The sequence below is a fragment of the Ovis aries genome, chromosome 1, assembly GCF_016772045.2.
Source record: "Ovis aries strain OAR_USU_Benz2616 breed Rambouillet chromosome 1, ARS-UI_Ramb_v3.0, whole genome shotgun sequence".
NCBI classification, from domain to species: Eukaryota; Metazoa; Chordata; class Mammalia; order Artiodactyla; family Bovidae; genus Ovis; species Ovis aries.
The window spans coordinates 34,618,046-34,645,572 of record NC_056054.1 but is presented as its reverse complement, the minus strand read 5'-3'; the positions used below and the strand labels follow the sequence as shown (position 1 = coordinate 34,645,572).

Below are 27,527 nucleotides of genomic sequence, written 5' to 3'. Positions count from 1 at the left end.
TGGGGAGAAGACATAGGCAAAGGGAGGAAGGTGGCCTACGCCTTGCCCCAGAGGGCTGGTGAGTGGAAGAGAGTCTCAGTGTGGCCAGGAATGTGTATGGGGGGAGGAGGAGGGCAAGTGGAGCGCTTTTTATGAATGTCCTCAAGTCAGTCTGGGCAGTTCTCTCCCACCCTGACTCCCTTCTCATTCCTCTCCCCCTTCCCACTCCGGCCTAGTCTGCGCTGGGAGTTGTTCTTGTTTAGTCACTAGGACTCTTTTGCGACCCCATGGACTAGAGCCCACCAGGCTCCTCCGTCCATGGGATTTCTCAGACAAGAACACTGGAGTGGGTTGCCATTTCCTTCTCCAAAGGATCTTCCTGGCCCAGGGATCGAACCTATGTCTCCTGCATTGGCAGGTGGGTTCTTTTCCACTGAACCATCAGGTGAGTCTGGAGTGTAGCCCAAAAGAAAAAAAAATTCTTTGAATGAATGTTTTGGATGTGGCTAGAGAGATAGGTGAGGTTATGTTTGATAGTTTGGGCAGGAAATCTTTGCAAGTTTGCTTGCAGAAGTCAAATTAATCTCTGCCAGGTAATCAAGGAATGATCTGCCAGGTTAGAGACAAGGTGAGAAGAAATGATCGTGTCCACAGCCTCCTCTTGGACAGTCTGCTCAGGAACGTGAGGAGGAGCGACATGACACGGCTAGTTCAGACAGCTGTCTCCTCAGATCCTTCCTCTCTCTGTCAGGGAGAGGCTGAATCAGAGAGATGAGGGCTCACTCTTCCCCCTGGGACTGGCCCACTGCCTCTGATGCATGGCATGCATGTATGTATGATATGGTATGTATGTGTGTATGCACGCTGTATGTTATGGCTTGGCTGACATTCAAAGAGGTGCTGGCATGAGCTGGCTGAAGGACAGGGGAAGCATGCATCCAGCAGAGGAGAGGACCATGTGGAGGAAGGGGAAAATGACACATTTGAGGCAGGAGAAGGCCAGCAAGTTCAGAGCAGACAGAGCAAGGGCAAGGGTGGACGACACACAGCCAAGAGGCAGGCAGTGCCCGCACAGCCCTTGCTTGCAGTCTCCTTTCCCTGGGCACAGGGAAGCCAGAGGCGCACCACTGGGCTGCTCTGCCGTGTTCAACCTGGCAGGGGCCAGGTGCAGGGGTCCGGGGGGAAATCAGTGTAGTGCTACTGGACAAGAGAGATGCATACAGATATAAGAGGTGCTTTATGGACTATGCCAAAGCCTTTGACTGTGTGGATCACAATCAACTGTGGAAAATTCTGATAGAGATGGGAATACCAGACCACCTGACCTGCCTCTTGAGAAATCTGTATGCAGGTCAGGAAGCAACAGTTAGAACTGGACATGGAACAACAGACTGGTTCCAAATAGGAAAAGGAGTAAGTCAAGGCTGTATATTGTCACCCTGATTATTTAATTTATATGCAGAGTACATCATGAGAAACGCTGGGCTGGAAGAAACACAAGCTGGAATCAAGATTGCTGGGAGAAATATCAATAACCTCAGATATGCAGATGACACCACCCTTATGGCAGAAAGTGAAGAGGAACTAAAAAGCCTCTTGATGAAAGTGAAAGAGGAGAGTGAAAAAGTTGGCTTAAAGCTCAACATTCAGAAAACGAAGATCATGGCATCCGGTCCCATCACTTCATGGGAAATAGATGGGAAACAGTGGAAACAGTGTCAGACTTTATTTTTCTGGGCTCCAAAATCACTGCAGATGGTGACTGTAGCCATGAAATTAAAAGATGCTTACTCCTTGGAAGAAAAGTTATGACCAACCTAGATAGCATATTCAAAAGCAGAGACATTACTTTGCTGACTAAGGTCCGTCTGGTCAAGGCTATGGTTTTTCCAGTAGTCATGTATGGATGTGAGAGTTGGACTGTGAAGAAGGCTGAGCGCTGAAGAATTGATGGTTTTGAACTGTGGTGTTGGAGAAGACTCTTGAGAGTCCCCTGGACTGCAAGGAGATCCAACCAATCCATTCTGAAGGAGATCAGCCCTGGGATTTCTTTGGAAGGAATGATGCTAAAGGTGAAACTCCAGTACTTTGGCCACCTCATGCGAAGAGTTGACTCACTGGAAAAGACTCTGATGCTGGGAGGGATTGGGGGCAGGAGGACAAGGGGTAGACAGAGGATGAGATGGCTGGATGGCATCACTGACTCGATGGACGTGAGTCTGAGTGAACTCTGGGAGATGGTGATGGACAGGGAGGCCTGGCGTGCTGCGATTCATGGGGTCGCAAAGAGTCAGACACGACTGAACGACTGAACTGAACTGAACTGGGAGGCTTTGGTGATGGAGGTGTTAGGGAACAAAAGTTGTCAGAAGCAGCTCAAGAACTCGTAGATATCTGGGCTTAGGCATCTGCCTGGTTAGTTGGAGGCAGAGTGAGGATTGGGATTGAGGGCTGTCCGCACACAGCCTGCTTCTCTAGATCTGAAAGGGCCTACTCAGGGCCATGGAGCAGCAAAGCCTCAGCCTTGCCTCTTCCTGTTCAGAGGACATCAGGTATAAGAAAAGAACATCAGCAGAAATAATGCTGCAAAGGTTCCTCACAGACCTGGCCAAAGCTTACATCAGGCAGCCATGTGGGTTTCAAGCTCCATTTCTCAGTAAGAAATGGATTTGTCCTTGTAAGTGCTACAAGATCTGGCACCTACTTCTGACATGTGAAGGCACTTTTTTTTTTTTTTTTAACAGCAACTCTGGACAGCCTGGGAGTTTAAGTGTAACTTTTGGATACTCAGCACGGTATCTGTGGCTGAGACCCTCCCAAAAAGTCATCTCCCGGTTTCCTGAGTGTGGTCAGGAGGAGATGGGAAGACAGGAAAATGTGTCAGGACAGAAGACACAAGGCCATGGAAAGTACTAGAGCACTTATGCACAGACATCTTCACGCAAGCAACTGTGGCTGCTTGGAACCACAGAGCCTTTACCTGGGGGTTAATAGGGTGGGAGCCTCCACCCCAGAGTGAATGTGTACAGGACATACATAGGGAATTCAAGGGGGAACTTGGGAGCTTTTCAAGGCTGGAATGGACATGAAGCATGCGTTCTAAGTCGCTCTTTGCGACCCTATGGCCCATAGCCCGCCAGGCTCCTCTATTTATGGGATTTCCTGGCAAGAATACTGGAGTGGGTTGCCATGCCCTCCTGTGGGGGATCTTCCCAACCCAGGGATTGAACTTGTGTCTCTTAAGTCTCCTGCACTAGTAGGCAGGCTCTTTACCACTAGCGTTACCTGGGAAGCCCATGGACATGGAGAGGCCCGTTTAAATCAGACACTGGAAGGAAATTTCCTTCTGCCTCCTACTCTCTCACATCCCCAGCAGATTTCTGCTCAGGGGCCAGATCTTACTTCCATCCTTGTAGAAAAGAAGAAAATAAGAATCACCACTACTCCTTAAGCACTTATAGTAACCACAGCTAACATTATTTGGGGTCATACGCATTTTGCACCATGTTAAGAGTATACATGCCTTATTTCATCAATATTCACAGTGACCCTGTAAGATGGCTGCTATAATTATTAACTCTATTTTATAGGGGAGAGAAGAGAGGTTACTGTACACCTAAAACTAACACAACATTGTAAATCAACTGTATTCCAATAAAAACTAAAATTACAAAAAGGTAAACAGAGGTTAAGTAACTTGCTCAAAATTACCCAGATAGTAAATGATAAATCCATAATTCAAACCCAGGTAATAGAATCTATCTGTTTAACTCAGAGGTATATCAAAGAGCAGGGTGGTATGAGCTATTCACCTTGAGTGTGGACAGCGTGGGTGGGAGGGCTGCACTCTCTGTAGAGAATTAAAATATAAGAAGACTGGTTAAAAGGTTCATCTGATTTTATTATCACAGGCATTGGCAATTTGTCGGTGGTAAATCTCCCCTCCAGGGCACACTTACCATTCTCATAAGACAAGTGCCCTAGAAGGTAGCAATCACTAGGCACGTTTACAGATCTCAAATTGCATTTAAACACTCCCATCACACCCTGTACCTCCCTTTAAGTTCTCATAATGAATATATTGGTTATAGGTACAATTATTTCTTTATTCTCCGACTTTGTCATTGGGCCAGCAACTCCAGGGGGGTAGGACCTATGTATACAGGTCATACTGAAGCACAGAGATTAGCTTGCTGGTGATGCTCATCCAGTAAATATTTGCTGAATGAATGGATGGTGAATAAATGGTCAACCTAAAATGCCACTGGCTTCCCAGGCGGCTCAGTGGCAAAGAATCTGCCTGCCAATGCAGGAGATGTAAGAGACGTGGGTTCAGTCCTTAGGTCAGAAGAGCCCCTGAAGGAGGAAATGGCAGTCCACTCCAGTATTCTTGCCAGGAGAATCCCAGGGACAGAAGAACCTGGCGGGCTACAGTCCATGGGGTCGCAAAGAATCAGACATGACTGTCTGAGCAGAAAATGCCACCTCCTCCAGGAAGTCTTCCTTAAGGAATGAAGGACTCAGCTTTTCAGAGTAAAGTGAAATGAGTGATGTTGGAAGAAGCTGTGTTCCTGGACTGGGCCCCTTTTACCTCCATGGCAGCCCAGGAAGTTCTTTGCCAGGTGAGATGAGCGTGGGTCTTAGTGTAGCCTTGAGCTTTGACCCCAACATTTCTCCTCATGGAATCACCCTCTCCAGGAAGAGAAGACACCCTTTTTTAGACTGATGTTTGAGAACTACTAGTGACCGGATCTAAGGCCTGAAACTGCTTATACTGAGACACAGATTTTGGATTATCTTTAGGACTGCTGAATCTTTGATCAGAATCTAGATATTAAGAAAAAAAAAATCCCAGTGTGTTCCTTAGAGAAATCTACTCTGTTTCTGCATGTTCCTCAGGTGCTAGATAAATGCCCCTCTGCAGACAACCCTATGATATGGGATGTAGTTTTTACTCCAAAACAGAAGCATGTTGATTTTTAAGTTCACTAAAACTGAGACGTTTTGCTAAAGCAGTAGAGCTGGCATCCTCACAGGCCATTTCAAGCCTGTTTGCTAAATGAGACTGTAATCCTTTATAAATTGTTCTAGATATCATGCTGTATCATGTCCTCTTTTTCATCCTTTAAAAAATATATTTTTTTCCACCAAAAATAAAATGATGCTCCAGGCAGCCTTTCTGAGTGGTCTACCTGTAAGAGAAGAGTTCCCAGGTCTCCTCTGACAGGTGGATCACAGCAAAGTCAGTCCTTGTGTTGGGACACCCAGGAGGGAGGCTGTGTGAACTGTACCAGGAGGGAACAGACACTCTGGAGTCAGGGGCACAGACACTCTGGGGTCACAGCTGGCCAGTGGCAGGAACCATTGGAATGGCTCAGCATTTAACATGGAGTCAGGCAGAGTTGAAGTCAGATGAAAAGTCTCCCGACCCCCAAATTCTGCCATGATATCTTTGAAAATTTCTATGATGTTGGAGGAAGGGCCTTCATAAGTAAGGTCCCTAGGAGCCAAGTGACACCAAAAGCTTGCTTATCTCCATGGCTCACTACCTGGAGTCTTGATCCTACAAGAGTTTAATTAAGATAGTATCTCCAGAGGACAAATGTCTGCCTTTTCATTGTGTTTAATAAGAAAGGATTTGTGAAACAGTCAATCTGCTGGAAGGTATCTTTGTTATATCAATATGATAGAGACGCCTAGAGCAAGTCCTAGATGGGTGGGAAACGAGAAAGAGAAGTGAGGGCAGAGGAGGCTAGATGTCCTCTGTAGCCCTCGATGTCCTGAGAAGTATGAGAGAATCAGATCCCACAGAGAGTGAGCTTTGGAAGTAATTTTTCTTTTTGTCCCAATAATCTTCACTTCCTTTTCCCTTGTCCTGCTTCCTCCCTCTCTCTCTTCTTTTCCCCTTTCTTCCTTTCTCCCACCTCTTTTCTTTCCTCCTTCCATTTATATACATGTATTGGACACCTACTATGTGACAAGCCCTGTTTTAGGCTCTGGCAGTTACTGGTAAACAAAACTGGCATAGATTTGAATCAGTTCTAATGAGGTGGATGAAACTGGAGCCTATTATACGGAGTGAAGTAAGTCAGAAAGAAAAACACCAATACAGTATACTAATGCATACATATGGAATTTAGAAAGATGGTAATGATGACCCTACATGCAAGACAGCAAAAGAGACACCGATGTAAACAACAGACTTTTGGACTCTGTGGGAGAAGGCAGGGTGGGATGATTTGAGAGAATAGCATTCAAACGTGTATATTATCATATGTGAAACAGATCGCCAGCCCAGGTTCGATGCATGAGACAGGATGCTCAGGGCTGGTGCACTGGGATGACCCTGAGGGATGGGATGGGGAGGGAGGTGGGAGGGGGGTTCAGAACCGGGAACACATGTACACCCATGGCTGATTCATGTCAATGTATGGCAAAAACCACTACAATATTGTAAAGTAATTAGCCTCCAATTAAAATAAATAAATTAAAAAACAAATAAAATCGGCATAATTCTCACCCTTGATAAACTTACCAGACACAAATAGCAAACAAATATCCTCAAAAATATCTATACCAATTCATTACACTTGTGGAACGGAAGTACTGGGCTACAGGATATCATGTGAAGAACACTCGTTTAGATTGGGGGGAGTAGGGAAATACTTTTCTCAGGAAGTGACATTTAAACTCTTGACGGAAGGAACAGGAGGACCTAGGTCACAAGAAAAAGTCTGTGTGTTGGGGGAGGGGCGGCATTACAGCCAAGGGAATAAACGAAATGATAACAATGATAACAGTGATGAGGCCGACAGAAAGCAATATTGAGCAGGTACACGCCAGTCACTATACTAAGCACCTGATAACTATTTATTCATTTAATCTTTACATCAACTTTCTGAGACAATCACCATTCGTGTCCCCATTTTTCAGATAAGGAAAATGAGGCACAAAGCTGTGAAGTAGCTTGCCCAAGCCAGGTTACATAGCTCGAAGGCAGACACCTGGATAAAACTCAGGTGATGTGGCTGCAGGGAAGGCAGGCCTGGAGAGGGAGATGATGGAAAGGCGGTGGGCTGAGCTGAGGCAACAACAGGGGTGGAGGCGCCGGGCACCACTAGGCACTCAGAGGCCATCTCCGAGTGAGACTGTACTTTCCAGGGGGAGAGCAGCCCGGAGCACCAGATCAGTGGGAGAATTCTACTATTGTAGTCCCGGAGGGAGAAGCAGCTGTCTGCATGAACTAGGCAGCTAAATAACTAGCCACCTCGCTGAACTTCTTAAGCACCACCTTCCCTTCAGCTCTTCCGCTATCTCCACGGTTCTCTCTGATCCGCCGCTTCTCCCGCCCCCGCCTCCCGGCCCACCCCTTCTTTCTTTCTTTGAGCACAAGGTGGAGGACACAGTAACGGGACCCCCACCCCCACCCCCACCCCCGACCCTGCGGTTTGCCAAGCACAGGCACCCTTTCTCCCTTCGGATCAGGAGCACCCTCTTCGGTGCCTGTGTGCTGAGAGCAGCTGCCGGCGTCTAGAACAACTCCCAGCTGTTCTCCCAACTTTTCTCAAGCGTTTCCAGTGTCAGTGCCTCTGCTTAGTGAAAAGAGGAAGGGGGGCGGCACACAGAGGAGCAAAAGAGAGGCCTAATTTTAGCTGTAGCCAAAAGGACTTTCCCTTAAATACACTGTGATCTCAAAATACTTAGCTAAGTCCATATGGACTAGGCAGGGAGAGGATTTAAAGAGCTACAGAAGAAACATTCAAAGGCCAAAAGGGACAGCCCCTGCCCTCCTTTACGACTGGTGGGGAGAGGAAAAGGATAAAAGCAGAGTAGGTCTTCACTCTGTGCCAGGCTATATGCTGGGTCCCATGAGTGCATCAACTCAGTCATTCATCTCCTCCACACCGGTAATGGTGCAGAGACTAGGTCCCCTCATTTTACAGATGAGGAACCTGCTGCAGCTGCTGCTGCTAAGTCGCTTCAGTCGTGTCTGACTCTGTGCGACCCCATAGATGGCAGCCCACCAGGCTCCCCTGTCCCTGGGATTCCCCAGGCAAGAACACTGGAGTGGGTTGCCATTTCCTTCTCCAGTGCATGAAAGTGAAAAGTGAAAGTGAAGTCGCTCAGTCATGTCTGACCCTTAGTGACCCCCATGGACTGCAGCCCACCAGGCTCTTCCGTCTATGGGATTTTCCAGGCAAGAGTAGTGAAGTGGGGTGCCATTGCTGTCTCCGTGAGGCAGCTGAGAGCTGGTCAAATTGAAGTTGCTCTCTCCAAGATGGCAAAGTGAACCCGAGAGCCAGGATTTAAACCTGGGTCTGTCTGATTCCACCGTGTCTAGCAAGAAGATGTCAAACTGAGGCCAGATGAGGCACTGGGTAAATGGGTTAAGTGGAGATTCAGGGCAGTCTCCGAGCAAGAATCCCGAGGATGCTGGCTCTCAGAACGCCAAGAGGCCTCCTTGTGAGAACTGGCATGAATTGCTCAGGGCCTCGACTTTTTCCAATCCTGAAATCCCTCCCAAGCCTCCCAAGATGGGCTGGAGGAATGACCAGGCTGTCACCAACCATTTAAAGTAGATAAATCATTTGGTGAATGCCCCCATCCCTGACTCTAGCAAAAAACGACCCGCACTTTCCACAATCAAAGAAGATGTACTGCTGGGCAAAGGCATCTGAACTGGCTAATCCGCACATCCCCACCCCCCAACACCCCCGCCTTCTCAAAGTCATGGTGGAATCTGGGTGCCTTCAGAAAACGGGCCACCTGGTAGGACTCATCACGTCAACTTCCTTCATCTCAGTTCAAGCTTAAAAGGCCTCTTCACTGGGAAGCTCCCCAGTGAGGTTTTCCACGCACATCTGGAGATTTCCCACAATAGGCCTTTGAAGCGGCCTGAAGTATTCCGGGAAGTCCGCCTCACTGGGCTGAGGTTTAAAGAGCAGAAGCCCACATTTATTTTTCTTTCCCGCCTTCTTTGACAAAACTCCCCCCAGTGGTTTGTGGGCATTTGCAAAGCATCCCTGATTTGCAGCTCACTACTTCGAGGGCTGCAGTCTTAAAGAAAAACGACAATGAAGCAAATTCAAAGGGAGCAATTGGCACCAGAAAGATCTGTTTACGTGTTTGGCTCCTCCGCCAGGCTCTGACTCGTGCGTTAGTCATCTTTGCGGCAGGAGGAAAATGGACTCTGGACTCAAAGGGACTTGCTCCATGGCTCAGCACTGGTGACATTCTGTCAAGTCACTTAAACTCTCTGATCTGTGAAATGAATTAATGGTGCCTGCTTTGTGTGGCACACTAAATGTTACATGAGTTGTAGTGAGAAAATCACCTTACATGTTGTCGTACATGAACTTTAACAGGTCTATGCTGGTTCCTCTGCCAGTATCACCCTCCCTTATATGAGCTAGAAGTGACTTGTTCTTTACAACTCAATTCACGTGGTGGTTTCCTCCTCTGGCAATGTTTTACCTCCATATTGCTTAGGCTAGTTTAGGTAGGTGTCTTCCATGCTTCAATACCTACCTATCTCCTAATTCATAGTTTATTGTTATTTCCATTTATAGAATGTCTACCATGCCCCCTACTACCACTGTAGTGGCCGTAGACATGTGGGAACTTTTTCACTGCTGTGTCTCCATACCAAGCACAGTGCCTTAGTGTACTGATGTGCCCAGTGAATGTCAACTGATTAATCAATGTATCTAACAAATATTTATTAAGCAGCTACTTTGAGTCAGGTACTATTTCAGCTATTGAAAATATACTAGTGAATAAAACAGACACAGCCCTTGCTTTCATAAATTTATGTTCTTGTAGGAGAATCAGAAAATACACTAAGGAAATATATAAAGTGACTTCCTTTTATAGATCCAGTGTGTAAAGAAGTTAGAAGTCATTACTCCCATTCCTATAATAAGAAAAGAGCTAACAAATGGAAAATTACTGACAGCGCTCAGATTGTTTTCGCCTGCAATGCAGGAGACCGTGGTTCGATTCCTGGGTCAGGAAGATCCACTGTAAAAGGGATAGGCTACCCACTCCAGTATTCTTGGGCTTCCCTTGTGGCTCAGCTGGCAAAGAATATGCCTGTTATGTGGGAGACCTGGGTTCAATCCCTGGGAAGATCCCCTGGAGAATGGAGTGACTACCCATTCCAGTATTCTGGCCTAGAGAATTCCATGGAGAGTCCATGGGATCACAAAGAGTCAGACATGACTGAGCAACTTTCACTTCCACTCAGACTGTTTGGAGAAATGAGGTTATGGGGAAAACCACCAGCCTGAGTTCTGGAGAGACAGGAGAATTCCATAGAGTTGCAGGCCAGAGCTCCTTATCTACAGTAGAAGCCACTGGAGTCACAAACTGGTAGAAACATTTAAGTGACAATTTTGATGAAGTGCTGGGGGCTGAGTGTGTATTAGCGTGAGACTGAGAAATTTCAGGGGCTGTAGTTTTAGGGGGAGCCCCACACATTCATGTATTTTACCTCTGGGAACCCTACCAAGTACTCACTGTAAAGCAAGAATGATCCCCCACTGGTTCCAGCAGGAGTGAAAGAGAAGAAACACTGTGACGTATGCCGGAGAGTTCTTTATAACAAAGGTCTACTTTCAAGGATAAAAGGCTTAACCAAAGCCTCATCCTATCCAGGGGAGGGACATCTTCTGAACCCTAGCCCCTTCTAACCTCCCTTTCTCACTTAACAAGGGAGGTAAAAAGGTAGGAAACCTTTGTGAAGGTCACAACCCAAGGACACAGGCTCAAGATTAAATCAAAAGATTCTAGAATGCTTTCCCTTTCCCACCCCTTAAAACCACACTAAAAGTGCTCCAGTAAAATAACAGTGGATTACAGCTGAAAGATGCAGACTCTGTTTATGGAGGAGTTCCTGGGGAAGCCCTAAGACAGAGAAACAATTTAAGCCTACATCAAACAAAGAAAGAAAGAAGAAGAAAAAAGCAAGAAAAAAATAATAAAAGGCAGAAATCAATGAAACTTAACACAGGAAAACAATAGAGAAAAACAATGAAACTAAAATCTGGTTCTTTGAAAAGATCAATTAAATAGATGAACCTTTAACCAGGTTAACCAAGATAGAGAAAGGACACAAAATACTAATGTCAGATATTAAAGAGAGATCATGATTATTGATCCCATGGACATTGATCAGATAAAAAAAGAATCTATGAGCAACTCTATGCCCATAAATTTTATAACTTAGATGAAACAGACTATTCAATGAAAGATTCAAACTTCAAAAAAGCCCACAAAGCGCCAGGCTCAGATGGTTTTACTAGTGAACCCTACCAAACACTTAAAAAATAAATTATACCAGTTCATTATCTCCTCCAAAAAAAAAGAGGAACAGAGGAAAGACATTCTGACTCATTCTGAGGCCAGCATTACTCTCCTACCAAAAATCAGATAAAGACATTTCAAGAAAGGAAATCCAAAAACAAATACATGTCATGAATACAGATGTAAAATCTTTAATATTATCAATATATTAGCATGTCAAATTAAATAATGTATAAAAAGAAATATACACCACAACCAAATAGAAATTATTCCAGTTATGCAAGACTGGTTCAACACTCAAAATTCAATCAGTGTAATTCACCCCCTCAACAGGTTAAAGAATAATAATCATATTAATAGATGCAGAAAAGACATTTGATACACTTTAACACCTATTCATGATTAAAAACTCTCAGCAAACTTGGAAAATATGGGAACATATCCAATTTGATAAAGAACATCTACCAAAACCTCTACAGGTAACATCATACTTAATGAGAAAAAACTGGATGTTTTCTCTTTTAAAACTGGGAACAAGGCAAGGAAGTCCTTTCTTACCATTCTTATTCAAGACTGTATTGGTCTTAGATGGTACAATAAGACAAGAAAAGGAAACAAAAAGCATACAGATTGGGAAGGAAGAAATAAAGCTGTCTTCATTCTCAGATGACGTAACTAAACCCCAAATGATAAAAACAAACAAACAAAACACCTTTTTGAACCAATAAAAGAGCCCAGTAAAGTCACAGGACATAAGGTAAGATATAATTATGTCCCACAAGTTGCTAGCAATGAGATACTGAAATTTGAAGTTGAAATAATTTATATTAGCATACTGCAAAACCTTATTTTGCCATAAGTTTAACATAAAATATACAGAATCTATATATGGAAAAATACATAACTCTAATGAAAGAAATTAAAGAAGATCTAAGTAAATGGAGAGATATTCTGTATTCATGGATTTTAAGATTCAATATTGTTAAGATGACAAATTTTCCCAACTTGATCAATAGATTCAACACAGTCCCAACTGAACACTCAGAAAGCTATTTTGTAAATCATCAACAAAATGATTCTAAGATTTATATGGAAAGGCAAAAGACATAGATTAGTCAACATAATAGTGAAGAAGAAGAACAAAGTCAGACTTCATGACTCACTATGTGGAGTGAAAGTTGCTCAGTCATGTCTGACTCTGTGACCCCATTGACTAGGGCCTGCCAGGCTCCTCTGTCCATGGAATTCCCCATGCAAGAACACTGGAGTGGGTAGCTGTTCCCTTCTCCAGGGGATCTTCTCAACCCAGGGATCAAACCCAGGTCTCCCACACTGCAGGCAGATTCTTTACTATCTGAGCCACCAGGGAAGTCCAAGAATAGTCTATCCCTTCTCCAGGGCATCTTCCTGACCCAGGAATCAAATTGGGGTCTCCTGCATTGCAGGCAGTTTCTTTACTGGCTGAGCTACCAGGGGAAGCCCGTGACTTACATAAAGCTATAATAATCACAATAGTGTGGTACTGGTCAAAGAACAGGAAAACAGATCAATGAAGTCAGTCCATAAATAGGCCCACACAAACACAATTAGCTGATCTTTGACAAAGGAGCAAAGTCAATTCACAGGATAAAGGGTAGTCTTTTCAATAAATGATGCTGAAACAACTGGAGACACACATGCCAAAAAAATAATAAAATAATCTATGCACTGACATTATACCTCCCACAAAACCTAACTTAAAATGGTTCATAAACCTAAAGGTAAAATGTACAACCATAAAAGTTCTAGGACATAACACAGGAGAAAATTAAGGTGGACTCGGGTTTAACAATAAGTTTTTAGATACAACATCAAAAGAACAATCCATGAAAGAAAAAATTGATTAGTTGGATCATTAACATTTAAAAACTGCTCTGTGATAAGACAATTTCAAGGGAATGAATAAGACGAGCCACAGACTTGGAGAACATATCTGTAAAACATATAGTTGAGAATTTGTATTGAAAATATACAAAGAATACTTAAAATTCAACAATAACAAAAGAAGCAACCCAGTAAAAAGATGACCAAAAGATATGAACTTAACCAAAGAAAATAGGCTAATGGCAAATAATCCTACGAAAAGATGCTCAATATCATTTTCCATTAGCGAATTAAAAATTAAAACAATAATGATATATCACTACAAACCTGTATATCACTACAAAATAGCCCAGATCCACAAAACTGGCAGTATTAAACTTTCACATAAATGGTGAGCAACAGGAACTCTCAATCTTTGCTGGTGGAACTGCAAATAGTATAGCTGCTTTGGAAGATAGTTTGCTCTTTTATAACAAATGTGAATATAGTCTTATTGTGCAACCTAGCAATTGTATTCTGACCCATTTGAAAACTAAAGTCCATACAAAAACCTACATGCAAATATTTATTCATAGTCTCCAAAAACTGGAGACAACCAGTATGTCCTTCAGTAGGTGAGTGAATAAATAAACTGGTATATCTGTACCATCTACACCAATTGAATATTATTACACAATAAAAAGAAATGAACTACCAAGCCTCAGTAACACATGGATGCATCTTAAATGCATATTACCAAGTGAGAGAAATGAGTCTGAAAATGTTACATATTCATGATTCCAATTATGTGACATTCTGGAATGTAACCGTGTATACGCAACATTGCGCATTTGTCAAAACCACTGAATGTTACAGCACAAAGAGTGACCCATGAGATACGCAAATTCAAAAACTAATTTCAGAGATGAGGGGAATCCTATGATGGAATAATATAGTAAGTGTCAAGCAATCTAACTGTAATACAATGTATGATATGAGACAGTCTCACTGTAGGTTGTGGGAGATTAAGGTGCTGATCTAAGTAGTTTTGGAAATGAGTAGAGTTTGTAAGACAAAAGGCAAAAGAAACTGTACAGAAACTCTGTACTCTAGTTGATGAAGCTATACTCCATAAGAGTCTGGCTTAACAATTCTGAAATTTCCATACAGGTACACTGGAACTGAACAATTAAAAAATGATGTTGAATGGTGGGAGCCAGGTTTCTCACTATTTGAGTGAGAGTTTACAAATAAGCGAAAGAGGAAGGTTAGAATGATTTATGTGGTAACAGACTACAGTTGTAGACATCAGTATAAACTAATGTGTAGCTTAATGTAGACAGAGATGATTATATATAGAAATATTTATAGAGATGGGTATATACACAGATTAGTATATGCACATATATTTCCTTTCACTGTCAGCTGGCCTCCCTAGAAGCAAAAACAGCTCAGTAGCAGGGAGCACACTCGATGCCTGGATTTTGGTTTCTAATATCATTCTCTAATAAAAACAATCAGAATTCCTTGGAGAAGTGGCTGATTCCAGGTCTGGGGCAAGAAATATAAAAGATGAGCCTGGAACATCTTATACTGCCCCCAAATAAAGAAGTAATTTAAAAAAAAAAACAGAATTATGAGGTTATATCAGGGAGATAAAGAAGGCAATTAAGGAACTTGCAATGGTCAAAAGTGGAAGAATTGGGAAACAGAGTAAGTAGTATCGGATTATAACCCAAAATATACCATAGATATCTATGAACCAAAACTATCATAAAGAAATGACTGAGTAAATACAGAAAAAATGAATGAGTAAGGAGATAAATCTCCCACACAGAAGAATTCTAAGTCTATGTAAATATTCCACCCTTCAGGAAATAGGGCATAATTTCCATGCTGTTAAGTGTGGGATTGACATAGTGACTTCCTCCCAAAGAGAACAGCATAAAATGTAGAAAAAGAGTAACTTTATAGTGGAGAAACCTGGCCTACACTACCTCAGCCAGGTGATCAAAGTTAGCATCAACACTGACAAGTCATGTTGACAGTATGTACCTTTGATGTGATGTGATGAGAATGGTACTTCATCTCTGTGGTCCTCCTCCCCCAAACTTACAACCACAGTCTAATCATAAGAGAAGCATCAGACAGATGCCAACGGAACATTCTGTAAGACTCCTCCAAACTGTCAGGGTCATCAAAAACCAGAGAAGCCTAAGGACACAAGATGTTTAAGTGTAACCTAATATACCGGATGGGATCCTGGAGCAAGTAAAGGATGTTATGTTAAAATTAAGGACATCTGAATAAAGCATGGACTTTAATAATAACCTGTCAATATTGGTTAACTAATTGCAACAAACATACTATACCAATGTAAGATGCTAATGATAAGGGACACTGGGCATGGGGTTTATGCCCAGTTTATGAAGACTCTTTATTTTTACAGAGATATAATTACATAATTTTATATAATTTTCTATAAATACAACAGCGTTCAAAAAAAGAGTTTATTAAAATAATATATGAATAAGTACACATACACTTACATTATGTTAGGTGGTGATGAGTACTAGGGAAACAGAATCAAGTAGGATAAGGGGATGAAGAATTCTCTACATGAGTAGAGAAGGCAGTTTGTACAGGGCAGCAGGCATGGCATCGCTCTGAAACAACGATATCTGAGCAGAGATCTGAAAGGGATGAGAGGATGAACCATGCAAATATCCAAGGAAGAGGATTCTATGCAGAGGGAACTGTATGTCTGAAAGCCCAGAGGTGGAAGTGTGCTTCGTATATGGACAGAGAGTGAAGGGGCCAGGGCAGATATGCAACCTGGGAAAGGGGCAAAGAGCTGGAGATGAAGGTAGAAAAGGACTGGGTGCCAGGTGGGCAGCCTTGTAGGCCACAGTGAGGATCAAATAAATGAATCAATAAATGAGATGAATGGAAACTGTTCATTTTGAAATTTATTTTAGGTACTCCAGTCTTTCAAAAAAGCTTAAATAAAGAGACATCCTTGGTAATACACCTCCCTCCCCCAAGCATATGCAAATATTTTATCATAAGAACACAAAATCTCTTAGCCATGAATTGCTATAGCAAGACCCTCTAGACCCACCAAAGCAGTCTAAGGCATGCCATCTCCTCCCTGAAACTAAATTTCAGTCTAGTTTCTAGACAGGCAAAGTGAAATGAAGGCTTGAGGCCAACTTTTCACATAATTCAATTTTTAAAAAAAACTACATATGCCTGAAATCTTTAGATAATGGAAAGAAAAGTGGATTTTCCTCTCTTCGTTATTAGAGCAATTGGCTCAAACTCTCATTTCATTTTGGACATGTAGGCACAACCCAGAGTCTGTAATTAGTTTCAAACCACCAAAGTAGAAACAGAATAAAACCTCAGCTAACTGAAGGAACTTTTTTTCCCTGACATACTTGGCTTTCAATGGCTAGAGGCATAAGGCATTGATCCAAAAAGCAAGCTTATGACTGAGACTGATTTAAACAAAAAAAAAAAACAAACAAACAAAATAACTTGCAAAGTATGCCTTGGGTGAGTCCAATATAAGCTCCTTACCTACTGCCTTTTCCCTCTCTAATTCCAGTCCCACATAAGGAGAGAAGTTATCCTTCAGGATGACAAAATCCCCAATCATTGGAGGACAGCCCCTCAGACTCATCACTAGCATGCTAAGATAGGCACAGAACTCTCACCTCTTCCAGAGATTTGTACCAATAGGCTGAAATAAAAAATACTTTTATTTGAACTTCCTTTTTACCAGAAAGGTACATAAACAAAGGCATTCAATTGCATGAATGTGAGAATAAAGTGTGAATCTCTCAACAGTGGGGACTTGATCTCAAGAGTATCTTGGTTTATTTATGGCTACACTCAATCCCTGGACACGTCTTTGGAGAAGCCAATCTTCCTGAACCTCGGTTTCTTCATCTGTAAAATGACAGTTCTAATCTTTGCCTGAAAAGCTCTTATCAAGATGAAATGTAAGTTCCTTTGCATCTTTTTTTTAAAGAAACTTATTTGCAAAACAGAAACAGACTCACAGATTTAAAGAATGAATTTATGGCTGTCAGTGGGGAAAGGTGGGAATGAGGGATAAATTAAGAGTTTGGGATTGATATGGACACACTGCTATGTTAACTCATATATGTGGAATCTAGAAAAATAGTACAGATGAACATATTTCCAGGGTGGGAACAGAGATGCAGATATAGAGATGGACATGTGGTTACAGGGAGGCAAGGGGAGCGGGGGACGAGTTGGGAGATTAGACTTGACAAATAGCTAGTGGGAACCTGCTATAAGGAATAGGAAGCTCAGCTTGGTGCTCTGTGATGACATAGGTGGATGGGATGGGGGTGGGATTGGAGGGAGGTCCAAGAGGGAGGGGATATACATATATATACAGCTGACTCATTTCACTGTACAGCAGAAATTAACACAACATTGTAAAGCAAATATATTCCTATGAAAGTAAATTTAAAAATGAGATAAGATAAACAAAGTGAAAGTGTTAATCACTCAGTTGTATCTGAATCTTTGTGACCCCATAGACTGTAGCCCACCAGGTTCCTCTGTCCAGGGAATTCTCCAAGCAAGAATACTGGAGTGGGTAACCATTCCCTTCTCCAGGGGATTGTCCTGACCCAGGGATCAAAAGATAAACAAGGACCTACTGTAAAAATATTAATAAATTAAAAATATATGCTTTATAAGGTTAAAAATAAAAATGAACATATACATAAAAATAGATAAAATGATATATGTCCCTAAAAATGCCTAGAATAGGGTATGGCCTATAATAAGTGATTAACATGCATTGCTTCCTCTCGTAAACATACATCCTATATTTGTACCTGGCGTAGACTCGGTAAAGAGTAGCCTCCTGATAAATGTCTGTTGAGTAAATAACTGAATGAACTATCTCCAGGGAGTCTTGAAAGATACTTATATAATGATGCTTAATATAATGCTGATAATAACTACCGCTTGTTGAGAACTTACTGCTGGTCAGGTGGCGTGACACGTGCTCACATACATCATTTCACCAAAGTCTCACAACTACCCCATAAGACAGACCTTTTCCCCTCCACTTTAAATGAAGGACAGAGACAGAGCAATTTTCCTGGGATGACACAGCTAGCAAGTAGCAGAAATGGATTTTGAACCCTTATGCTTCTGATTTCAGAGGCCATGACTTAACTGCTACAGCATTCTGGGTAGAATTTTAACTCACATTAAAAAAAACCAACAACAAACCAAACTACAATTAAAGGCCTTTTGACTTCTTTTGTTAAAGACTCCACTAGTGTGAATAAGTCTTTGCTGCTCCCAGAAAAGCCTCATCTAGTTGGACTGGCAGCTACCAGGCCAGGAACAGGTGGGACTGCTAACACTGTCAGGGACCAGCCTTTGAGAAAGTGGCTGAACAAGCTGTCCAGTCCTGTTTCCAGGATCCAGTACAAATGTGATGGGGATGCCACTCATGTGGGCTGGCACTGGAGGGAGGAAGCTGGGTGCTAGAGTCTTACCTTGAACAAAGAGGTTAAAGCGCCCCAGGGGCAAAAACAAATTATTCAGAGAAGGGGAACTGGAGGTATGTTACTGGTCCCAAGTGCTACAGGATTGGGGAGCTAGAACCAAGGGCGCTGGGTATGGCCAGGAGCCGGGAGGCGGCGGGGGTGTGGAGGATGCAGTGAACTGTTCCAGACAAGCTGTGAGAAGTACCAGGCTGTGGCAAGGAGTCTTCTCAGCAGGAGGCCCCTGACGCTGTGGTGTAGAGGCAGGGCTGCCAGTGTGCAGGTTACAGAGTGGGATGTGTGTGTATGGGCGCTCAGCCGCTCAGTCATGTCTGACTCTTTGTGACCCTAAGGACTGTTGCCGCCAGGCTTTTCTATCCATGCTTTTATTTATTCTTTTCAGGGAAGAATAGTGGAGTGGGTTGCCATTTCCTCCTGCAGGGGACCTTCCTGACCCAGGAAACGAACCTGCATCTCCTGCACTGGAAGGCAGGTTCTTTATCACCAGAAGCCCTGATGGGGTGGGACAGAACAGCCTTAACCCCAGAACCGTCTCTGAGGTAAATGTGCCTCAGAGACCATGTGAAAATGACTAAGAGCAAGGACTCTGGTGCCAAACTGCCTGGGCTCAAAGCTTAGTTTCTCTATTTGGCAGCTGCGTGACCACAGCCATGCTACTTAACCTCTCTGTGCCTCCGTCTCCTCACCTATCCAAAGGGGATGAGAATGCTCCCTATCTCATGGGGTTTTTATGAAGATTAAATATAGAGAGAGAAATGGCTAGACGAGAACATGAAAAGTGCTGGTTCCAGGAGTATTTACATATTATCTATTGTTCTTATTATTACCACCTCCAAATGTTGATGAGAAAACTAACTCCAACAGCATAAAATTCCTGCCCTTTCCCTCTTCCTTTACATGTGCAACTTTAGCAGTAGAGCCAGGACTTGAACCTAAATCTTCAGGCTCCAAGTCCTATGTACCTCAGGCATGCCTGTGTGGTGGAAAGGTCTAAGCAGTGCTGGTCTTGGCCCTCTGACTACATATACACGCCCCTCTTTTCTGGCCAGATCGTCTTTAGTCATCCCAAGCCTAAGCTCTTACAGCTCAATCCAAGGAGGGCTTACAACTGTGTATCACACTTGTGGGTTCATATTCCCTCCTTCCTGATGAGAGAGTCAGTTCCTAGGAAGGCTGATAAGAAGTCCAGGGTCCCCAAGGAGGAGATAGGGGGTTGGAATTCTCAAGGAGGAGGAAACGACAAATGTCTCTTTTTTCCTCTACATTCCTGAGTCACACAAACTTTTTTTTTCTCTTTAAGCCAAGAACTGACGATTACACAACAAACAACTCAGTTTAAGCTCTATCAGTTCAGTTTAGTCCAGTCGCTCAGTCGTGTCTGACTCTTTGCGACCCCATGAATCGGAGCACACCAGGCCTCCCTGTCCATCACCATCTCCCGGAGTTCACTCAGACTCACGTTCATCGAGTCAGTGATGCCATCCAGCCATCTCATCCTCGGTCATCCCCTTCTCCTCCTGTCCCCAATCCCTCCCAGCATCAGAGTCTTTTCCAATGAGTCAACTCTTCGCATGAGGTGGTCAAAGTACTGGAGTTTCAGCTTTAGCATCATTCCTTCCAAAGTAATCCCAGGGCTGATCTCCTTCAGAATGGATTGGTTGGATCTCCTTGCAGTCCAAGGGACTCTCAAGAGTCTTCTCCAACACCACAGTTCAAAAGCATCATTTCTTCAGTGCTCAGCCTTCTTCACAGTCCAACTCTCACATCCATACATGACTACTGGAAAAACCATAGCCTTGACTAGACAGACAGGTCAGGTGGTCTGGTATTCCCATCTCTTTCAGAATTTTCCACAGTTTATTGTGATCCACACAGTCAAAGGCTTTGACATAGTCAATAAAGCAGAAATAGATGTTTTTCTGGAACTCTCTTGCTTTTTCCATGATCCAGCGGTTGTTGGTAATTTGATCTTTCGTTCCTCTGCCTTTTCTAAAACCAGCTTGAACATTTGCAAGTTCACGGTTCACGTATTGCTGAAGCCTGGCTTGGAAATTTTGAGCATTACTTTACTAGCATGTGAGATGAGTGCAATTGTGCGGTAGTTTGAGCATTCTTTGGCATTGCCTTTCTTTGGGATTGGGATGAAAACTGACCTTTTCCAGTCCTGTGGCCACTGCTGAGTTTTCCAAATGTGCTGGCATATTGAGTGCAGCACTTTCACAGCATCATCTTTCAGGATTTGAAATAGCTCTACTGGAATTTCATCACCTCCACTAGCTTTGTTCGTAGTGATGTTTTCTAAGGCCCACTTGACTTCACATTCCAAGATGTCTGGCTCTAGGTGAGTGATCACACCATTGTGATTATCTGGGTCGTGAAGATCTTTTTTGTACAGTTCTTCTGTGTATTCTTGGCACCTCTTCTTAATATCTTCTGCTTCTGTTAGGTCCATACCATTTCTGTCCTTTATCAAGCCCATCTTTGCATGAAATGTTCCCTTGGTGTCTCTAATTTTCTTGAAGAGATCTCTAGTCTTTCCTATTCTGTTCTTTTCCTCTATTTCTTTGCATTGATTGCTGAAGAAGGCTTTCTTATCTCTCCTTTTCTTTGGAACTCTTCATTCAGATGCTTATATCTTTCCTTTTCTCCTTTGCTTTTCACTTCTCTTCTTTTCACAGCTATTTGTAAGGCCTCCTCAGACAGCCATTTTGCCTTTTGGCATTTCTTTTCCATGGGGTGGTCTTGATCCGTGTCTCCTGTACAATGTCACTAACCTCATTCCATAGTTCATCAGGCACTCTATCTATCAGATCTAAGCCCTTAAATCTATTTCTCACTTCCACCATATAACCATAAGGGATTTGATTTAGGTCATACCTGAATGGTCTAGTGGTTTTCCCTACTTTCTTCAATTTAAGTCTGAATTTGGCAATAAGGAGTTCATGATCTGAGCCACAGTCAGCTCCTGGTCTTGTTTCTGTTGACTGTATAGAGCTTCTCCATCTTTGGCTGCAAAGAATATAATCAATCCGATTTCAGTGTTGACCATCTGGTGATGCCCAATGTATAGAGTCTTCTCTTGTGTTGTGTTGTTGTTGTGTTGTTCTTTTGTGTTGTTGTGTTGTTGCTATGACCAGTGCATTTTCTTGGCAAAACTCTATTAGTCTTTGCCCTGCTTCATTCCGCATTCCAAGGCCAAATTTGCCTGTTACTCCAGGTGTTTCTTGACTTCCTACTTTGGCATTCCAGTCCCCTATAATGAAAAGGACATCTTTTTGGGTGTTAGTTCTCGAAGGTCTTGTAGGTCTTCATCCTCCATTTTAATCCTGTTATCTTAGAATGTAAACTGTGGGAGTGGGTCTGGTAAAATTTTTACAACCTTGAGACATTCTTTTGATTTATTGTAATAACCGATTAAAAAGTGTACATCCTCCTTGCTTAGATTTTCGAGGGGGGCACTCTCCCATCTCCTTTCTGATGTCTATTTTAGAAGCTTTCTCTGTCTCTTTTTCACTTTAATAAAACTCTCCTACACAAAAGCTCTTGAGTGACCAAGCCTGGTGCAGAAGCTAAATGTTCTTCAGAGATTATGAATCAGACACCATTCACCATAAGCTATCACTGACTTTCCCAGCTCCCACCCAGCTTGACTTTGTCTGCAGAGTAGTTTCCTCATTATGGCATCTCCTGCTCCAAAGCATTCCATGGCTCCCTACTGCCTGTGATGGGAGGTATCATAGTGGTCCAGGTATAGAGCCTGTAATTTCTGCTGTTCTGTGTCTGAGTCTGTGGGCAACCAATAGTAGATTACAGGATCAGAGCAACAAGGACAATTTTGCCAGCAAAGCCTGAGAGTATACTGTATGGACATATCTAAAACCCCAACTGAAAGCACATGTATCCACAGAAGAAGTGAACAACACAAAAGCCCTGTGCTGTTGAACTAGGCATGTGGAATATTTTTGATTTTCCCATTAATATTTGATTGCTACAGTGTAAGCCTCAATGTTCTCATCTGCAAGATAGGACAATACTAATTGTGCATCATGGATGGGTTGTTAGGGTTAAAGGAGAGTATGTATCTAGAGTGCCTGGGTCAGCAACCCTTTGCCAAAGTGTTACCACAATTAGCACTATTATTATTCTAAAGCCCTCTCTCAGCCTTCAAAGTCCTGTACAATTTGTTCCTACTCTATTTACCCATTCACAGGGTTGTTTGATGGATTGAGATAATGGGTATAAAATCACCTGGAAGTCTGCTGAATTGAAAACACACTCTGGTGGAAGAGAAAGATAAAGCAATTGGAATTGCCAGTAACCTGCAAGGGGAGGCAGAAGGAAAAAGAGAACCATGAAGGAATGCAAAGGATTGCTAAGGCAACAGATATCAGGTATCTCCTATGTGTCAGGCATTGCACTAAACAATTCGCATATACTACATGTAGGATACTGGTGAAGATCACAAGTTCTGGATCAGGCCACTGGGTTCCACTCCTAGTTCTATCTGTCACTAACTAATGACCTCAGTTAAGCTATTTAAGATACCCATGGCTTATTTTCTTCATCTTTCAGTTGGGATGATTTATAGCAAGGGTTGGCAAATTTGTTTCTGTAGAAAGCCAGATAACAAATTCTTCAGGTTTGGTTGGACATACAGTTTCTGTTGCAACCTCTCAACCCTGGAGCTATAGCATGAAAGTAGCCACAGAGTAACATGAACAGATGTGCATAACTATGTTCCAATAAAACATTATTTGCACAAATAAGCAGCGGGCAAGAACTGCCCATGGTGAGTAGTTTGCAACCTCTAATACACACTTTACCTTATAGGGTCTCTAGAGGATTGAAGAGAATACTGTTCAGGCTTTTATTTTTATTTTTTAAAAAACTTTTTATTTTTATTTTTTAAAAATTAATTTATTTTAATTGGAGGCTAATTACATTATTGTAGTGGTTTTTGCCATACATTGACATGAATCAGCCATGGGTGTACATGTGTTCCCCATCCTGAACCCCCTTCCCACATCCTTCCCCATCCCATCCCTCAGGGTCATACCAACCCTGAGCACCCTGTCTCATGCACCAAACCTGGGCTGGTGATCTGTTCACATATGATAATATACATGTTCAGTTCATGCTTTTACAACAGTGTTTACACACTGAAATTGCTCAACAAATGTTCGCTGTTGTTATGATAATGAACCCATGGAAGAGGTGTTAGGATGGTCTTTTCTAGGGAAAAAAATTAAATCTCAGAAATAACCAGGTAACTTCTTCAAAATCTGATACTGTCTAATAGAGCAGAGTCAGATTCAGAGCAGAGGCTGGTTGGTCTTTAGAGTCTATAATTTTTCCACTGTAATTTTGTCAACTTCACAGATCTTATCAGAACCAAGACCTTATTTCACAGACCTGCAGAGAACCTGTAACTCTGACCCTTTATCTACAAGTGTTTTGGGGCTTGACTCAAAAGCTGGTGATACCCAGAATGATGAAATCAGGACTGGGATCCAAATAAGCACTGTAGGCAAGCCCTTGTCTTTATTTCCCTTGAGTCTTGATCCAAGTCAGTGGGGAACAGGTGTGGAATTCATGTTCACCCCCTCTTGGGTGCTCACAGTCTCAGCCTTTGCTGGCTCTGGCGTCGGTTTCCTATGACACCGATGGATCAACTGCCTTTGGGGAGCCCTAATTAAGTGCACAAATAGGGCAGCTTTCCCAAATCTCACATTAGTTCTGCTGTGGAATGCCAGAATTTTCTACCATGGAAAAATGCTTTATGCCCTGACTCTTAACAAACACAGCAAGTTCAAATGCATTTCTGGGGAGGGGGAGGGGGGACAAGAATCCCAAGCTGTTATGTGAGAAGGCAAGGAAAGAAAGGGCTTTTCTTGAAAGGGGGGAAAGAAAGGGCATCCAGAAATGTCACCAAAATGCCCTGCAAACTCTCCAGCTTGCCTTGAGCTGTTCTTTGTCTGAAGAACTTGAAAGTGATTTATGTCTCTCTTTTCTTGGGTCAGCATTCAGCTACTTAAACCTGAGACTCTGAAGCAGGTATTGACAAAGATTTCTTTCCATATGGATAAAAAGAAATACACATGGGATAAAAAGAAAAAGTAATTCCAATTAAATGAAACTGATCTTGTACATTTCAAAACTGTACACCTCTGCAACATGTTATTTCTCTTTTCCCTCCTCCTCCCCCCCTGCCTCCTCCCTCTCACTTCTCACCCCAAAGCCCAGTCTGCCAATGTCTGTTCTAGGGAAAGCCTCTCTGGTTCTATAACTGAGAAGAGGCCATAATGGTTGGTTTTAAGCATGTGGGTTTAGCACTAATCAGCTCTCTGCTTTATGTCTAATGCCACATCTTTGGGAGTAAAACTATTTAGGCTACAGACCCCAAAAGGCACTGTGTGTTGTCTATATCCAGAGTTCAGTGGACCACTGTGTTGATGTATTTTCCCTCATCAAAGGATAGAAAGTGACTTACTGCTCCTACAAAACAATACAATGGCGGGAGGCGCTGGGCTGGGAGTCACAGAGATTTACCACCACAAGGGGATCTTCCAGGCTCCAGGCTGGCAGGACAGATGCAACCCTTCAACTGCCCACAAGTGGCTCCTGCTGCTTCAGAAGAGATGAAAGTGAAAGTAGCTCAGTCATGTCTGACTCTCTGCAACCCCATGGACTATACAGTCCATGGAATCCTCCAGGCCAGAATACTAGAGTGGGTAGCTGTTCCGTTCTTCAGGGGATCTTTCCAACCCAGGGATTGATCCCAGGTCTCCCGCATTGCACGCAGATACTTTACCAGCTGAGCCACCAGGGAAGCCCCAGGAGAGATGAAGAGGCCTTTACTAAAGGGAGCTATAGTTTATTAACCCGATAAACTCTCTTTTGAGTCCTGGACAATTTAATTATCAATTATTAATAATTAGACTAGGACCTCAGACATAAGCTGGGTTTGTCCTGGGTGTGTTATTATTTTCCACTTTACTTCTGCGGACCTCTTGATGGTTGGGAAATTTAGAGAAACGATCTCTAGGGTCACAGAATACTGCAAGTTTCAGACTTTGAATTTTGATTTTGATGCCCTTATTCTGTGTTGCCTCTTCTCACAGATTCCACCAGACTTTAGACTTCACAAAAGCAAAGACGGACCTAGAAACTACTGAAATATACAGTTACTAAAGTTGTGCCATTCTGATTCCGGCAGCTGGGGAAGAAGCTCCATTCTTAACAATCAGGAAGCGCTGTCTTCTTGGAAGCCCCAGCTCAGGAGTTCCCAGTCTCTGGACCAATATCTTCTCCAAACCTTTTGGAGATCTACAAAGAGTTGTCAGCTTCTTATTTTGCTTTGCCATTTGTGCTCAGACGGTCAGTGCTCAGTTGTGTCTGACTTTTTCTGACCCCATGGACTGTAGTCCATCAGGCTCCTCTGTCCATGGGATTTCCCAGGCAAGAATATTGGAGTGGGTAGCCATGTCCTTCTCAAGGGGATCTTCCTGACCCAGGGATTGAACCCATGTTTCTTACTTTCCTGCACTGGCAGATGGATTCTTTACCATTAGCACCACATGGGAAGCCACATGGGTAGGAAAAAAAAAAACAAAAAACAAAAACCTACTCAACTTTTACTCTGGCCATCATGTCCTAATGAAAAAGAGTTTTAAATGGGCAGGAAAACCAAACAAGAGGGCTTAGCAAATACATATAGCTGATTCACTTTGCTGTATAGCAGAAACCAACACAACGTTATAAGGCAACTATTCTCCAATAAAAGTCAAGTAAAAAGTAAATCCACATACCACCAAAATATAAATAAATAAATCCAAGGAAAAAAGATTTTAACACTAAAGGGGGGGAAAACAGTTATCATAATCTCAGAATATAGGGAAATCATTTAAATTGTTCACATACAGTTTTGGTAAAACCTTGACAGACTGCCCTCACTTTTTCATTTCCCCTCTACTAGTGACATTCTGTTAAAGAGCTGCAATAAGGATCAGTTTTATGGGTATGTCACCTGTGCAGTTGCCCAGGGCCATGTGCCAGGAAGGGCTCAAGCTTGGGGTTCTGTGATTTGCATGCCCTCCTTGTTTGGAAATTCTTGATTTTATCTTTGAATGTGTGCTTTGCAGATGAAGGCTGATGGAACAATGGAGCATATGCTGGGCGGGTGGGAGAAGACCTGCCACTGCCTCTCCTTTTCTAGGATCAGTTCTTGGCTATGTGCTCCTTGCCTTTGGGCACTTTACCCCATTTCCCCGCTGCTGACCATGTACCCCCAGGGTGGCATGGGGAGGGTGCAGTACAGGGACAAGCACAGGTGTGGGGAGGGCCAGGCCAAGCCATGAGCCTGCCTGTGGTGTCTCAGGGCCAGAGGAGCAGTGTCTCTCCTGCCCCATGCCCCACTGCCATGGAGTGTTGCATAGACGCGTGGGGAGCTGGAAACCCCTGCGGGTGGCCTCTCAGCCAGCTGCAGGTGCCCCTCATCAGTTTCTTGACTTTCAACAAGTTCTATTAAGGTTAGATTTTATCTGCAATGGCTTAGCCTGTGCTAGAAAATGAGAAGGCAATGGCACCCCACTCCAGTACTCTTGCCTGGAAAATCCCACGGGTGGAGGAGCCTGGTAGGCTGCAGTCCATGGGGTCGCTAAGGGTTGGACACAACTGAGCGACTTCACTTTCCCTTTTCACTTTCATGCATTGGAGAAGGAAATGGCAACCCACTCCAGTGTTCTTGCCTGGAGAATCCCAGGGACAGGGGAGCCTGGTAGGCTGCTGTTTATGGGGTTTCACAGAGTCGGACACAACTGAAGCGACAGCAGCAGCAGC

The 27,527-nt window shown here is 43.1% G+C and overlaps 1 protein-coding gene and 1 long non-coding RNA gene across 19 annotated transcripts in view; one reads left to right on the top strand and one right to left on the bottom strand.

The window, feature by feature from the left end:
- The window catches only part of LOC121819421 (uncharacterized), a 38,902-nt gene extending 12,880 nt beyond the window's left edge, over positions 1-26,022 (top strand). The window contains exons 3-4 of the long non-coding RNA XR_006059666.2: positions 22,900-23,080; positions 25,811-26,022. This is a non-coding gene — a long non-coding RNA (uncharacterized LOC121819421). The remainder of the gene's footprint in view (positions 1-22,899; positions 23,081-25,810) is intronic.
- FGGY (FGGY carbohydrate kinase domain containing) overlaps positions 1-27,527 on the bottom strand; it is a 625,499-nt gene that overhangs the window by 26,861 nt on the left and 571,111 nt on the right. The window lies entirely within an intron of this gene.